Source organism: Sorex araneus, chromosome 2 (assembly GCF_027595985.1).
Source record: "Sorex araneus isolate mSorAra2 chromosome 2, mSorAra2.pri, whole genome shotgun sequence".
NCBI classification, from domain to species: Eukaryota; Metazoa; Chordata; class Mammalia; order Eulipotyphla; family Soricidae; genus Sorex; species Sorex araneus.
The window spans coordinates 352,181,295-352,197,245 of record NC_073303.1 but is presented as its reverse complement, the minus strand read 5'-3'; the positions used below and the strand labels follow the sequence as shown (position 1 = coordinate 352,197,245).

Here is a 15,951-nt window from a genome sequence, read left to right as displayed (position 1 = left end):
AGTCCAGACAATGTGGGGCATCATGTCCTAAGAGAAAGACAACATAAAAGCTGAGAAGATGTGCTTGTGCAGGGAACTTTGGCCTTGAACAACCAGTACCACAAAACAAATAACTCCTGTCACTGGAGAGAGCGGTGCTGAGGCTCTGGAGGCAGCAGCTGGGAGCCTCCTAATATCCTGCACCACTAATGAGGACAGTGGCATTTCAGGACTCTTCATTTGTACAACTACAAGGACAAGATGCATTCACTCACTCCTCTTGGTCCTGACCTTGTCAGGAATCCCTGCCCCCTTTCCAACACCCTCTATCGTCTCCAGAAAGATACTGTGACACTGAAAGGGGAGTGAGAACCCCAGAGGGCTCTTTTCTCATTACTGTTAAGCCCTCATCTTTCAGGGAGACAACTTGGACCCTGGCTACACTGGCACCAGGGAACCCTGGCCTCCTCAGGGTCGCAGAGGTTGGAGGAGACACTGCTCAGTGCATCTCAGGAATCTAGAGTCACTGAGAAGAGAGAAGATCAGGTACAACACTGCACAAACATTTGGCAATGTTACGTTGGTTTTATTTATTAAAACTGGTGAATCTGACTCAAACCAGCACTCATAAGTCACTTATCAGTGTCCTGCCTTGCCCACCCTGGCCTTTCTCAGACAAACTCTCATCCATACACTCATGAAGTCTTTGTCTGAACCAAAACAAAAAGTGGCTGGATGACAGAATGATGCTGTTAGTAATTCTGTGCTATACTTAACTCATATTTCCTCAGAAAAATCCCTAAATTTCATTTTAAACAAATGAGAGATTTTTGTTTTATAAAGGAGAGGGGCATATCAAGATAATAATGATTGTAGTTTGTTGAAAATATCACTGATGTGTCCTTGTAAATGGTTATTATCTGGCAAGTCAGGAATTCACCAGATAGATGCGGCCTCTCAAGACTTGAGACTTCTGAATACAGAACGGTACTAATAACCAGAATTAAGTGAGAAATTGTTCAATACAAATATAATAGAGCAGAGAATGAAAAATACAGACTCCCTAAATTCTCAACTCCAGTTAGTACGCCCTTGGGTACAACTCAAGAGACAGGAAATTGTAAAATCCATAATTAGTTCTTCTCCATGAATAATCATTATGTAATATTCCATCTCATCCTTAAATACTTACCAATCCAATCTCAATGGTACAAATTTAAGGACAGATGTCTTCCCACTAAGTAAAACAGGACCTATTAAACTTACTCTAAGCTACCCTGGCTTCTACCATGATATAGTGAAGAAACCTTCGTGAATTTATGAAAATGGGTTGAAACCAAATGTTTTATAGCTTATTTCTGCTTTTTCTAGCTCTCTTGTGGTTGAGTTTATTTTCCTAAAAGTGTTCTTCCTCTTCTGTTCTGTGTCTCATGCTACTAGAAGGCTTAACTAAAGCTTTCACAGATTATTTTTGCTATTTGAAACTGAAAATATCTGAGGATAGAGTCAAGAGTTCGGGCCACGATGAAGGCAAGAGGATGAATAAAGTCTAACAACTCTAATAATCTCTGGCCAATATTGCAAAATGTGATGCTTGAAGAAACTTAAATACAAATATCAAGCTGTGTTTGGCATCTGAGATGTGCTATCAATGACCTAGAGATCACTGGCTGAGACAACTGGAGACCAAAAAAAAAAAAAAAGAAGAAGAAAATAGATCTAGGAAAAGAAGAACCTGGAGGATAGGGAGGGTGGATGAACACCAGGTTTAAGCATAGATCAGAGCAACAGTTCACAGGTCGCAACAGACTCTGTCCTCCCCATATCCTCTCAGTATCTCCCACTTCCAAATGCCACATTGAGTCCAATTAAACTTTGCTTCTAGACCCGCTTTGATGACTATCTGTCCCCTTCAAGCCTATAATATAAATACTGTCTAGTGGCTGTGATAAATCTGGACATTTGACCATCTGTAGAGGTCAGGTTCTCCCAGAAGCCTCGACAGAGTCAAAGTTTTAAACATAGTGATTTATTACATAAATGCCCTCAGGAGAAAGCAGCAAGGAAGTGGAGGAATCAGGATAATGAAGAGGAAGACAGTAACCACCACACTGCTTCAGCCTGTCTCGTGGGCAGCACTGGAGAATAAATCAAAGATCAGAGTTTGACTGATCTTAAGAGGAAGAAACTGGACCCTGGATCACTGGCTATGGTGACCTAGGTTTCAGAAGTGGGATATAAATCCCCAGACACGTCTTTATAGTCCAAAGCAAGATTCCTCAAGTACCCAAGGAGAGAGCACTGAAGGTCATAGTTACTTTTTAGCAACAAATGTCACTCAAGCTGGGACGTAGGCTCACAAATCTGTTAAAAATGGATGTAAAATCATCTGCACAGGCAGCAAAATTTCCCTTACTTCATTCAAACATACATTATCGTATTCATTCACTAAAATCAGTTATTTCTAGAAAATATGTAGTTATGATATATAAATTATACCTCAAGAAAAGTGGGAAAGGGAAGAGCAACTGGGGTATAGAGACTGTTCTTTAGAGACTTTTATGAATGGGAAAACACAATTTAAAAAGGATAGCATCTAAGAGGGAAGTGGGACTTATTGGAGAGCCTATTTTAGGTGTATAAAAGAATGTTGTTTGTGTACTAGTAGAAATGATGTACCAGAGGATGAAAAAAAATCTTGCTGGAGACAAAGGAGAGAATTGCTAAGGAATTGCTCTAAAATGACAATTATTGGCTGAGATCGCATGATATATCAGATGCTCAATTATATAGACTCTTATCTGCTTTCCCTAATTTTTCCTTTACCAGTAAGTAGAGTAGAATACATCTCTAATTGATAGATGAGAGAAATTACATTCATAGAGATTAAATATGTTTTCCAAACACATATGACCAGTGGATGTAAGAACTAGATGTCCTTCCTCTATCTATATGCTGGCCTACCTACCAAACTTTTTTACTGACTTGAACAAAAATCTTTTAGAAGACAATAAATTTGGACTACTGTACTCACTCAGGCAGAATATAATATAATCATGTGAAATAAATTTTATCTTACTTCAGGAACTTGGCAAGTGATACTCATATACTACATGCCCATAAGTCTGATACATTCATAAATGTTTCATCAGAAAACCCAGAAAGGATGCTTAATTGTGGTCTTCAGAAAGCATAACATCCACTTTAACCATGAAATATACCTTTCCGCTTTGGATCTTGAGAAGGAAAATGAAAGTGTTCATTTTCCCTTCATAAGGTATACATTTTAAACACTCTCTTTGCAACCTAATATAAGGTAACAAAATAATGACTACTTCTGAGGACCTGGTATTCCCACACAGCACAAAATCAGACTATAAGACAGAATCCTACAACCCCTCTCTCCTTACCCAGTGACCAGCATTTTTCTAAGCATGTTAAAATGATCAAGAAATGCCGAGAATATCATTGCAAAGAACTCTCATTAGAATAAATATGGTGTATGATTCACAGAAATAAAAATGTTTATAAAGTGTCTTCTAAACAGAGATCCAAAGAATAATTCTTCATAGGTGCCCACATCCTGATCCCTAGGACTTCTCAATGTGCACATTTTTTTTTTTGCTTTATTTTGGGGAGGGGTCACACCTGATGATGCACAGAGGTTACTCCTGGCTTTGCACTCAAGAATTACTTCTGGCAGTGCTTAGGGGACCATATGAGATGCTGGGAATTGAACCCGGATCAGCCGTGTGCAAGGCAAATGCCCTACCCACTATGCTATCACTCCAGCCCCTCAATGTGCACATTTGATGCTGTGATTGAATTGAATATCTTTAGATTGATTATATATAAGAATATGTTTTATGTGTATATATATATATATGTATATATACATAAGCCTGGAGTTTCAATGCAATTACAAAGATTGTTTTTAGGACAAGACAGGAAGATCAGGCTAGAAAATGCTGTATTGTTGGCATTGGATTTGGGGACCATCAACTAAGGAATGCACGTGGCTTCTACAATATGCAAAATACAGAGAAATAAATTCTTTGCAAAAGTCACAATAAAGGCCTATCACCCTGTCAACATTTCTATGTTAGCCCATTAAGTTCCATATTGTACTCCTGAGCTCCAAAATTATAAGATAATAAATTTACGTGATTTTAAGGCACTGAATTTGTGGCAATCTGTGACAGCATTGAGATAACTAATATACTTGGCAAGGAATGAGAACAGCTGGATACCTAGGGAACGTTATCAACAGATGTGAAAGGCCAACCGACCCAAGTTGGAAAGAAGTATCAGTGAATGTGAGAGCAGACCTGGAGAGATAGTTTTCATTTTAAGTTGCATTCTCCTAAGAACAAAGCCTGAAAAAGGACTCGATTGCAAGGATCCTTTATAGGAGTTACAGCAGGAATCAGGAGAAAGGGATCTTGGAATGATGAGCCAGATACAGAAAAGAAATGAAAAAGAGTTCACTATAGAGGTCACCACGAAAAGTGGGGAAGCCACAGGGACCTCTGAAAAGCATTCAAATCATCTTAGTCTTTCTGTATAGGAAAGACTAAAATATAGGTTCACTGCTTCACATTCCCTCTGAGGTAAGGATTAGCACTTCCTTTCAGACCATCTCTAAAACAAAAAGCAGATAGACACGGTGTGTAAACAGAGCATTTGAACTGGTATGGAACTGTTGTCCACACTTAAGGCAAAACACAAAATGAGGCCTGGATCCAGGAAATATGGCATGATTTTTTTTTTTACCAAGAATGAAGGACATGAATGCTTTACCAAGAAAATAATGACTTATGGTGAAACAATAGGGAAAAAAAACACCATAGAAAACAAGAGAAAAGATGAAGACAGACATTGAGCTGAACAATACAAAGAAAAGATACATTAAGCTAAATGTTCAATTCAGCATTAGGAGAACCCTGACTTGATCCTGGGCATGGCATATGGTCCCCTGAGCACCTCCAGGAGTGACCAAGATCACAGAGCTAGGAATAAACACTGACCTCAGACTGGTTGTGGCCAAATAAATTAACAATAAAAGTTTAAATTAAAAAGAGGACTTCTAAGTAGTTTGCAAGAAATGTAAATGCAAACCAAGAACAATACTGTCTCTACCTTGAAGAGAAAATAAAAATTATGAACATTTCTCTGGAACTCATTATACCTTGTGTATTAAAGTATGGAAGCTATGAATTTATTTTTGATTCATCATTTTCAGTTCTAATAATTTAACCTAATTAAGTTCATAACATTTAATAATTTAAACCACCTAAAATAGGATGCTGCTAAAATAAATCTCATTGTAAAAATATAATGAGATATTAGCAATTATATAGACACTATTTTCAGAAATGAAAGTGTAGTCACGACATAGTAAATGAAACATCTGCTAGAAATAGTGTATACCCATGGGTTGATTCAATTTTCTAAAAAAATATTTTATATATGAAACTGTACATTTCAGAGTTTCTGAATTATCTCTAAGATTTGTTTTCAGTAGTTTCTACAAATTACATTTCTTTTGTAAAATAATTTAAATTATAAATTCTAAATAGGATCTTTCTATGTCTACTAAACAGGATCATTCTACTTAGAGTTTTTTTTTTTTTTGTAAAATAACACTGTACTTGCAGAAAAATGTAAGGTACTCATTTGATTCTTAACAATTTGCTAAACTTTATGCTTAAAATTAGCACAATTAATCATGACCAAAACAAGACATATTGCACCAGCTCTATAGTATTTAAAATAAATGTTTATGATTGAGGCAGTGACAACTTGGATTCTACAGTGGATGAAATTAGATGTCTGGAATTTATCCAAATTTTTCCAACTGTACTGGGAAGGAACAGATCTGTTACACTAAAATGTGAATGGTGAGTGATCAGTGATGCTTTTTCACTCATGTTGCACATAAGACAAGCCATTGCTTCCATGAGTTGATTTAAATCCATGCAAAAAAATATATATTTTACTATAATGTTCATCAATTTATTTTGTGAGTCTCGGAAAGCATTGAACTGTTGAGACTGTATTCTAAAATAAAGCACCTAGCAAATATTCATTAATCATACTGTTCTATGTTTCATATTTTTGATATGTTGATACCAATAGCCTTGCTGATGTGGAGCAAAGTTCATTTCATTTCAGCACTGGTAAATTCCTATAAGACAGTAATGAACTTGCTCAAGAAGCATGTCTTTCCTATACAAAACAAACAATGCAGAGCCTATCTCCATCTTTTGTTGAAAGCTCTTACATACCAGGCTAATATTACTCTGCTGTGATGATTCCAGGGCTAGGTATTCAGCCAAAAGGAATGTTTCTATGCCCTGGAACAGTGTTTTTAAAGAAGAGAACCCTCCGTGGGGAATATTAGAGTGAAGGCTTGATAGTAATCTTGGGTGCAATTGGGTTTGCAATTGGAGGGAATCCCTGCTTTTACCCTTGAAGAAGGGAATAGGAGTATTAATAAATTTGGGGATGTTTTTCCCCTAAAAAAGAGACCGAATAAGTTTGGGAAACTCTGACCTCAAATTAGCTTAAATTATTTAGCTAATTTTAAATCAATTTTCTTGCTTCACTCATATATTTTCACAAAAATAATAATTAGAGATCTGGTCTAAGATTTTCTTTTTTTTTTTTTTTCATTGAATCACCATGTGGAAAGTTACAAAGCTTTCAGACTCAAGTCTCAGTTACACAATGCTCGAACACCCATCCCTTCACCAGTGCACATATTCCACCAGCAAGAACCACAGTAAACCTCCCCCCTATCCTCCACCCCCCCAGTCCCCCACCCTGCCTGTGTAGCTGATAAATTTCACTTTACTTTCTCTTTACTTTGATTACATTCAATATTTCAACAAAAAACTCACTATTATTGTTTGGAGTTCCCCCCCAACAAAGTCAGACCTGCTGGAAAGGAAGCATTTGATAATTTGTTTTCCATTGCTGAGAATGAAGAGATATGAGGTTGTGTGGCCACAATAGCGGCCACGAGATTTTGGATTTTTGTATTTTAGTAACTGAGTCCAGAGAAATTTCTGCCAGAAGTTGCAACATTGCTAGCTCGTACCTCTCTGCTACATTATATTCCACACTTTCTTTATTTTTCCTTTGCTTCTGTTCCACCTTGGTGCCTCCCTGTATGGCTGTAAACAGAATGGTGGACTTCTCCTCTTGGGGATTGTGAGTATAAAGTTATTTTGTTCAAAGACAGTTGCTCTCTGATCTCTTGGTCTCACATTTGAGAATAAGCTTTGGTGCTATAAAGGACTGAAACCACAGATAATATCCAGGAAGAAGGATTCATAAGAACTAGTGAGTTGATGGAGGTTTTAACATGTCTACATATTGTCATGGCTTGTTGGTTCTGTCTGACCTTAGTTCCATCTCCTGCTGAGAAATGACTTATGTGACTAGTGCCGCTCTACCACTCAGGAAGAAGGTGGCACTGACCTCATTAACCCAGTCCCAGCCCTTCTTCTGCCTCCAGCCACAGCTCTGCCCCACTGATCATCTTTCAGATCTTTTTCTGATCTGCCTGTCCAGTTCCTCATCATTTTCCTGATGTCACCAAGAATGCTCACATGAAATATTATTTGTTCAAGCTAAAAATTCACCCAACATATTGACTTTCTACTCTTTGAAGAAAATCTCATTTTCTTAAAATACTTAAACTCTGAGTGCAGAAATGAGATGATAAGAAACAAAGTCAGGTTGTGAAGGTGAAACAATGGATACTGACATTGGTGCTTTAACTGTGATGAGTGTTGCATAGTTCACCTGACTCTAACCTAATATAGAATGGAATGAATGGCTTCCTGAAGTGTTCTGATTAAATTAGGGTTAAGCGGCTCTTTGCAAACTAGTCATGTAGGCTGCTCAGACTACTGGTAAGCTGTAGGTTTATTAAATATTTATCAGATTCATGATCCTTGTGGGCAAATCTGAGCATCCCTGGGAAGCCTCAATAGTGGAACAGGACTTGAATCACACTTATTTGTTTCATTCTTTCCATACCTCACGGGAACACCAAGGTTTGCAGAATTCCCTTTTATTCCTAAGGCTAGACTATAATTCTCTCCTGCCTCTAAGAAAAACTTCAATGAGGTGCCAGCAGGTAGGATACTTACCATGCATATGACCCACCTAGTTTCAATTCCCAGCACCCTGTGCATCCAAGCCCCACTAGTAGTGACCCCTGAGGGCAAAGCAAGAAGCAAGGCCTGAGTACTGCTGGGTATCGTGAAAAAAAAAAAAGAAAGAAACACAAAATTCAATAAAAGTATTTAGTTTCAAACCATTTGTTAAACTTGTTTAAACATAATTCATTAAAAAACTCCAACCTCCCTTTTAAGGTTTGCTCATAAAGCATCAATAGTACTCAGGCTTCAGAATAAACAATTGAAGACTGACATCTCAGGCTCCACTCCTGGAAGGTTGACTGAGCTGGCTTGGCGGTATCCCAGGAATCTCTCTTCTTTGGAACCATCTCAGCTGTTCTCATACAGGTGCCTTTCGCGTGTAAGACAGCACTGTTCTAAGCCATCTCGAAGTATCACTTGTTCACAGATCAGCCTTGCTATTCCGACTCCCTAGTAGCATTGACACTTGTAATTTATTCCCTTTTCATGTTTAAGATTTATCAAGTAAAATTACAAATTATTCAAAGAAAGAGATGTCTTTAGTTTGGTATCCTCTATAGTACAGAGTGGGATCTTTCTTACACCAATGTAAGATATATTTTTATTTGCTGTCAGATTTTTGACTGTGATTTCTGTCTCAAATGCACAAATATAAATTATCTAACTGAATTTAGTTATAAACACACAGGAGATTCTGTTCTTCAATATGGTCTCAGGACATTACCCAAGTTGCTTAAAATTATCCAATATGTTACTTTTATGTGGATTTTTATGATAGTTCTTAAACTCATCATATTCTATTAATATCCAAATATTTTTTTCAGATAAATTAGCAAGGTTATGAGAAGTTATATCACATTTTCAAAATTATCTGGTAAATTTGGATATACCCACTTGAACGTGGCTTTGAATAACCACTGTAAGCTAAAAGCCATTGCTTGGTTTAATGCAATAATAATGTGAAATCATGAGTTTTTCCTAACAGAAGAGAGAGAAAAAAATATCTTGAAACTCTTCCAAAACCACTTCAAACTAGTCAGATAATTTCAGTGAAGATCAGTAACTACCGAGTGAAAAACAGGTGGGAAACGCTAAAAATATTGACAGCCAAACTTGACCCCAGACCTAAGAAATGAGAGCTCCCAAGAGTATAACTTAAGTATTAGCACTATAAATATTCTTGATGCTGTTTACCTAGTGAGCAACAAGGTTATGGGTATTCAAGCCAGCTAATGAAAATCAAGCTTGGTAAACATACTGAGATTCCCTCCCACAGTTATGTAAAAAAGTACTTTCAGAAAACCCATAGGTGATTCTGCTTTGCAGCAAGCTATAAAAATTATCTGTGCAGTGAAATTCCTCATTTTACATATGAGACTTGAAGACAGGAAGATCACTTCAAGTGTCTGATTAGTGGAAAAGCATGCCATAAGATGGACAATTTTGTGAAGCTTACTATCACTACCTTTGCTATAAATTTCCTTTGCTATCCTTTCCTAAAATCATATAAAATTTGGGAAAGTTTGACAAAGTTTGCACCAGATAAACACACTGGTATACTGAAGCAGAGGAATAAGAAGGTTTATGTGATTAAAGAGAGTAAATGCTTAGACCTAATAAGCTTGGATAAGATTCACAGTTTTAAGAGTGACCCTGAATTGGGACTGGAGCAATAGTACAGCGGGTAGGGCATTTTCCTTGCACGCGTCCGACCCAGGTTTAATCCCAGTGTCCCATATGGTCCCCCGAGCACCGCCAGGAGTGATTCCTGAGTGCATGAGCCAGGAGTGACCCCTGTGCATCGCCAGGTGTGACTCAAAAAGCAAAAATAAGTGACCATGAGTAAATATTTTAAATCTCTTACAACGTCACTTGGTCTATTGATTAAAGGATATTAAATTATTTGCTAAATAGAATGAACATGGGAAAATTATTCCTAACTGTACTATGCACTTAAAAATATGCCTAACAATATTATCACTCATGATGCCTTATCACTATGGCATTTAATAATGCATCTGCCTGGCTTCAGATTGATATGTTTAGTTTTACATAGAAGAGTTAAAATGTAAATAATTGAGATCAAAATCAGAAGCAGGAGTCAAACTACTTCCCTGTGATATTTATTTTAATTTTAAAAGGGAAAAATACCATTGGAACATATATTTATTAATTTACAGACTTCTTCGTCAAGACCCTAAATGAATGGTTTGAGGCTCTTCATTTTCCTGGAGTGAGCAGAAGTCATTGGGCTATATTAGCACACAACAGGGACAAATGGAGATGTTACTGGCACCCACTCGAGCAAATCGGATAAACAACGGCATGACAAGTGATACATGTGATTATTTTTATCTCCTTCTTCCTAGACTATAAGGTATACAGAGCTTCAAATTTTACTATTGAATCCTTTATATAGTATGTGCTCTATATAATTTCACTCATTAAGAAAAAGTATTCTACACTATCAAGTTAACAAGGATAAAGTACCTTATTAAATCTTAGTTTATATCTACTTCTTAATTATTCACCATATTCTGAATTTCATACTTACAAGTGAAATTTACTCTATCATAAAACAAAATTACAGTAGTATAAAATTAAGTTATAATGGCAAATATCGCAGGCCCTTACATTTTTTATATTCAATGGCTTTCCTTTTATGAAATTCCTAAAAAAAAAAAAGATCTAAGGTTAATATGTCTGTCTGTCATCCCCTTACTCATTGATTTGTTCGAGCGGGCACCAGCAACGTCTCTCATTGAGAGACTTATTGTTACTGTTTTTGGCATATCCAATATGCACAGGTAGCTTGCCAGGCTCTGGCGTGCGGGCTAGATACTCATGGTAGCTTGCTGGGCTCTCAGAGAGGGGCGGAGGAATCAAACTCAGATCGGCTGCATGAAAGGCAAACGCCCAACCACTGTGCTATCGCTCCAGGCCCAAGGTCTAAGGCGCCAGACTCAAGGTTAAAATAACATGAAAAATTCCTTATGTTATAATGTCAAATGAAAAAGTTAAAAATTCAACATTATATAAAGTCTGATCACAACGAGGCAAAACAAACAAACTACAAATCTTCACAGGAAATCTCTAAAGAAAAACACATCCGAATGTGTTGACTTTGAGTGACAGAAACATGACTTTTTGTCTACTTTTTATGTAGTAATCTCTATAATAAGCAGACATTACTTTTATAATAAAAATAAACTTGATTTTTAAAATATGGAATGTGAATTATGTTTGTATTTAAGCCTGAGATTGATGATTTTTAGCACATATGGGTTAGATGTGGCACATGATATTTGCGTGTCTCACAAACAAAAGTGATACTAATGTGTTATACAAGTACAACTTTTAGATGTTTACAAGGTTTCCAAACACTATCTCATTCAGTTTTTTTTTTTACTACTTCAAAATAAACAGAAAGCACCACAGTTGGCAAAGCTAGAATGCCATGTCACACCTTGTGACACCACTATTCTAAAGGTTGTACCACACTTATCCTATTCATACTAACTTAGACATTTCTCTTGGGCTTTTTAAAAATCAACGGCAGTGAGGATTTTTTTTTTACTTTCCATGAAGTTTAAGTAGTTCACAGGAAGATACAGAGGGCACTTAGAACCTCCTGATTTCTACATTTTAACAGTTCTACAACCCAGACAGTTGCATCAAAATCCCAAGTAATGGTGGTGGTTTCTTAAACACATTTGAATCTGCTAAAATGCCAGTGATGGTTTAAATGACAGTTAGGATAAGCTGAATCTATTGAACTGTGTCCAAAATCTTGACTAACTTCTATCATTCAGTGGGGTCTAAAGTGTCAATCATGGTTCTGAGGAACTTAAAAGGACTCATACACCAGATTACAGATTCTCAAAGTCCTTGGTAGGTAATGTTGCTTTAATGAACAAGAACCAGCATTTGAAAAGTTGGGGGGGTTGTTTGTTTGTTAAGTGATGGAGTATACCCATCACTTAAAATTCACCAGTTTTTGTTTTTGTATTTTAATTTCTGGTCCCTTTCTTATTACTCTACAATGTTAGCAGTTCAGATCCCTTTCAGCCATGATGTCCTGGATAATCACCTAAACTATCCACTATCCCCAAAAGTCCTGTTCTCAAATGCTCCTGAGTGAATTCCTTTGTGTTAAGTACAATTTTATTCCTCATTGAATGAATCCCATCCGTTTGATTCCTCCATTTATTTTTAGAGGCATCTTTCTACTTCAACAAAAAATACAAACTCACATAGCATGATATTGAATATGTCCATATCGGACTCAATACTCAACCTCGCCTACTTTTCACTTCTCTTGATTTCTATATCCACAATGAACCATTTGACACCCTTCTTGGGTATACCTGGTTCAATCAAATCTATGTGCCTTTTCCTTTTTTAATTAATTAATTAATTTACTTTATTGAATCAATATGTGGAAAGTTACAAAGCTTTCAGGCTTAAGTCTCAGTCATACAATGCTTGAACACCCATCCCTTTGTATGCATTTTCTTTTGTGATGTTTTCCTGGGAAAAGTTTTTCTACTTCTATTTTTTTTTTTTTGCTTTTTTGGGTAACATTCGGCGTTGCACAGGCGTTACTTCTGGCTCTGCACTCAGTAATTACTCCTGGTGGTGCTCAGTGGACCATATGGGATGCTGGGAATCGAACCCGGGTCAGCCTCGTGCAAGGCAAACGCCCTACCCACTGTGCTATCACTCCAACCCCAGTTTTTCTACTTCTACTTCTACCTGGTGAAATCCCCCACCCCTTCTCTATTCGGTTTTCTAATCTCCAATGGGCAGAGAGAGCAGGTATTTTTCTCAGCACTAACAGTCTACTTTTTACATAAGTATTACATAAATAACAGCATTCTAACTGAAATAGTTGTGTTTCTATAACACCATTTTTCCCAAATACTCATGGCTAGGGTCTCTATCTTACCTATGTAAGATAGATACCTTCATGCATTCTCAACTTCACTATCTCTAAGTTTCTAGCTAAAAGTTGTGTTATATACATAAACCAGCATACTAATTATTAAATTTCTATGCAAAGAATTCACAAACTACTAATGACAGCATTTGATTTACTCTTGTGAGATGGAATATAAGAGAATTCCAGTTAGTCTCTTGGACCTTCTGGGAAACTGCATCACATCAGTTGCTTTGTTTTATAATCACAATGGCAATAAAAGAATTCAATTGAACAATAAATATTCTCTCTCCCTTCTTAAATTAAAATCAAACAACCTTGAACTTTGAATAACCAACTATAAAATTTAAGTTAAGTGCTGTAATTAAGCAAACGTTTACAACCAAATTAATTGGGACTATACAAAACAGTTATTGGAATGCAGTTAACTGGTCATTATTATTTCTTAACAGGTCGTGTGGAAGAAAATAGGACATGGAAGTCTAAAAAATTATCATTTACCATCTTTCAGGATTACCCTTAGACAATCTATGAATGGATTATAAATGTAAAATATCTAATTTAAAATTAAATAGGCATAAATACAATTTCTTAGAAGATATAATTCATTATTTGACCAAACTAAAAAACAATGCTACCATTGCTAACTTTTGTACTTCCATAAAAAATGTAATTGCTACATAAATGCTATTTACCTATCCTTTTAATTATGCTGCACAATGTTATTTTTTATTTTATTACTGACCTGATCTAATTAACCAAAAGCTTAAATATAGTGAAGGGGCAAGACAAGTACTCCCTGACAATTCCAGAGACTAATCAGTAATGAAAGCAATTTCACAAGAGCCTTATAACCTTACATGCTTTGAAAGTTTTAATATTTCTATATATTCCAACAGATATATATCTCCAAATTCAATCTAAGAAATCACATAATCATGTGTCATTAGACTGGACAAGGAGATGATAAACAACATTGTTATGGTTCTGTGGTTGCTAGGTTGCTAAAGGCTCTACAGTGGTGAGTCTCATTATTTGACAGAGATGAGCTGCTAAACGAGTGTCAAGGCAACTGTTGATGCCTGAAGTGGTTGAAACATCTCCAATATATATACCATCATGAGAAATCTCTATTCTTCTCCTGGAGCACAGACTAATTCACTGTGTACACTGCTTGCACATATTTCTGATTCGAGCACATCCAGATTTTCTGCCTTTCAATTTCATTCTCATTATATCATACCATTTTTCTGTCCAAGTAAAGGCAAAAAAGTTATCCTCAACTGCATAAAAATAAAGTTCAACACCCCCAGATTTTCTTTTCAAGGGACACTATGATCCATTTGTGATCATTTTCCCACTATTCAAGTTGAAATTCTCCCTTAATGACCTGCAACCTGAACAAACTGAACTCCGATCACAATGTTCACACACACACTTCCATCTTTCATCTGCCTCCTCCTCCCCTCTTGCCATTCATTCCCCTTCCCTTGCAAGCCTTTCCCAAATTAATTATCCTGACTCTTTCTGTCCTTTGTAATTATCCCATTCTGTCACTTCAATATCAGGTATGCATCAAAGGGATGACAATACAGTGGATGTTTGGCAGCCCTGGATCTTGAACTTGACCATGCACAGAGCTTCCATCACCTGCTCCTTGTTCTGCAATTTGGTACATATGAACTTGACCAATTTGAACTCTGACTAAAGTGCCCTGGGGATTTCCAAAGACACCCCACACGCTTCGTTGTAACCCAAGATTGGGGTCAGTGTGAGAGAAGATATGAATGTCCACTACAAAGGTCCTTTGAGAAGCCCATACAAACCATGAGCTGTTGCATGCTACACTGAGCAGCCCACTTGCTGTGTGGAGCCACGGCACACCAGGTTCCACAGGGCAGAGAGCACAGTTGGCTTAATTTGCAGCACTAAGGCATTCTTCACACTGAATTAAATCCCGGCCTAGTGGAAGAAAATAAGTCTCTTGTACATTTGTTCCTGAAACTTCACTCGCCCTATCTATGGCATTTAACATAATAGGTCCTTGGTGATTTTTTTTTTTATCTGAACATCTCAGATGGGAAGAACAAAATAGACATCTTTTCTCAAAATTTGTCTTTCCACTCATGCCAATGTCTGGCCTTTATTTGTAGCATTTGAACATTCACTGCTGTCAGCTTTACTTTCTAAGAAATTCTTGTTTATTCTTGCTAAGAAAAAGTCTGCTCTCTAGCATCTTCCAACTGAGGCTTTTATTCTGGTCTTTGAAACAATATGAACCAAGTCCAAATCATTTTAGCTGGTAGTGCTGCATTTGCTTAAAGACAGTTACCTTGTCTCTCTTTTAACATGTCTGTCTCCTTAGTTAAGTACTGCTCATTCCCTTACTCTTCATTTGCATAGTTTCCAAACACCCCAGACATTCCTTAGTTCTGTTTCTAAACCTAAGACACTTATCCAAGCTTTTTAAAATGTGGTCCTAGATCAAAGCATAATAATCTAAAAGTAGTTTTATCATTGATTGTTCCAATGGCAGTGGTTGGCCTAATACTGACACTAAATTCTAAGTATTAACATTAACAGTCATGTTATCTATTTTAGTATTATATTATAATTTAGCTTATGATGAAATATGTACAATTATTTTTCAAGCAGCCACTATTTACTCACGTGTTTGCATCTTAAACAAATAAATATGTGTAAAGGTTGATTTCCTAAAATGCTGTACCTTTCAAAGGGGAAGACTATATTAAGCTGCATTTTTTAAAATTTGATATCAGTTGAGCAATGTAGATATGAAAGTAGGAATGTTTGTGTAATAAATTATAGTTTCCCTCATTCTTTTATGAAGCTATCAGT

The 15,951-nt window shown here is 36.6% G+C and overlaps 1 non-coding gene across 1 annotated transcript; it reads right to left on the bottom strand.

The window, feature by feature from the left end:
* Nucleotides 1–14,881: 14,881 nt before the first annotated feature.
* Nucleotides 14,882–15,021, bottom strand: LOC129402986 (small nucleolar RNA SNORA70). Its single transcript, XR_008628985.1, has one exon. It is a non-coding gene; the product is annotated as a small nucleolar RNA SNORA70 (small nucleolar RNA).
* Between the last annotated feature and the right edge of the window lie 930 nt (nucleotides 15,022–15,951).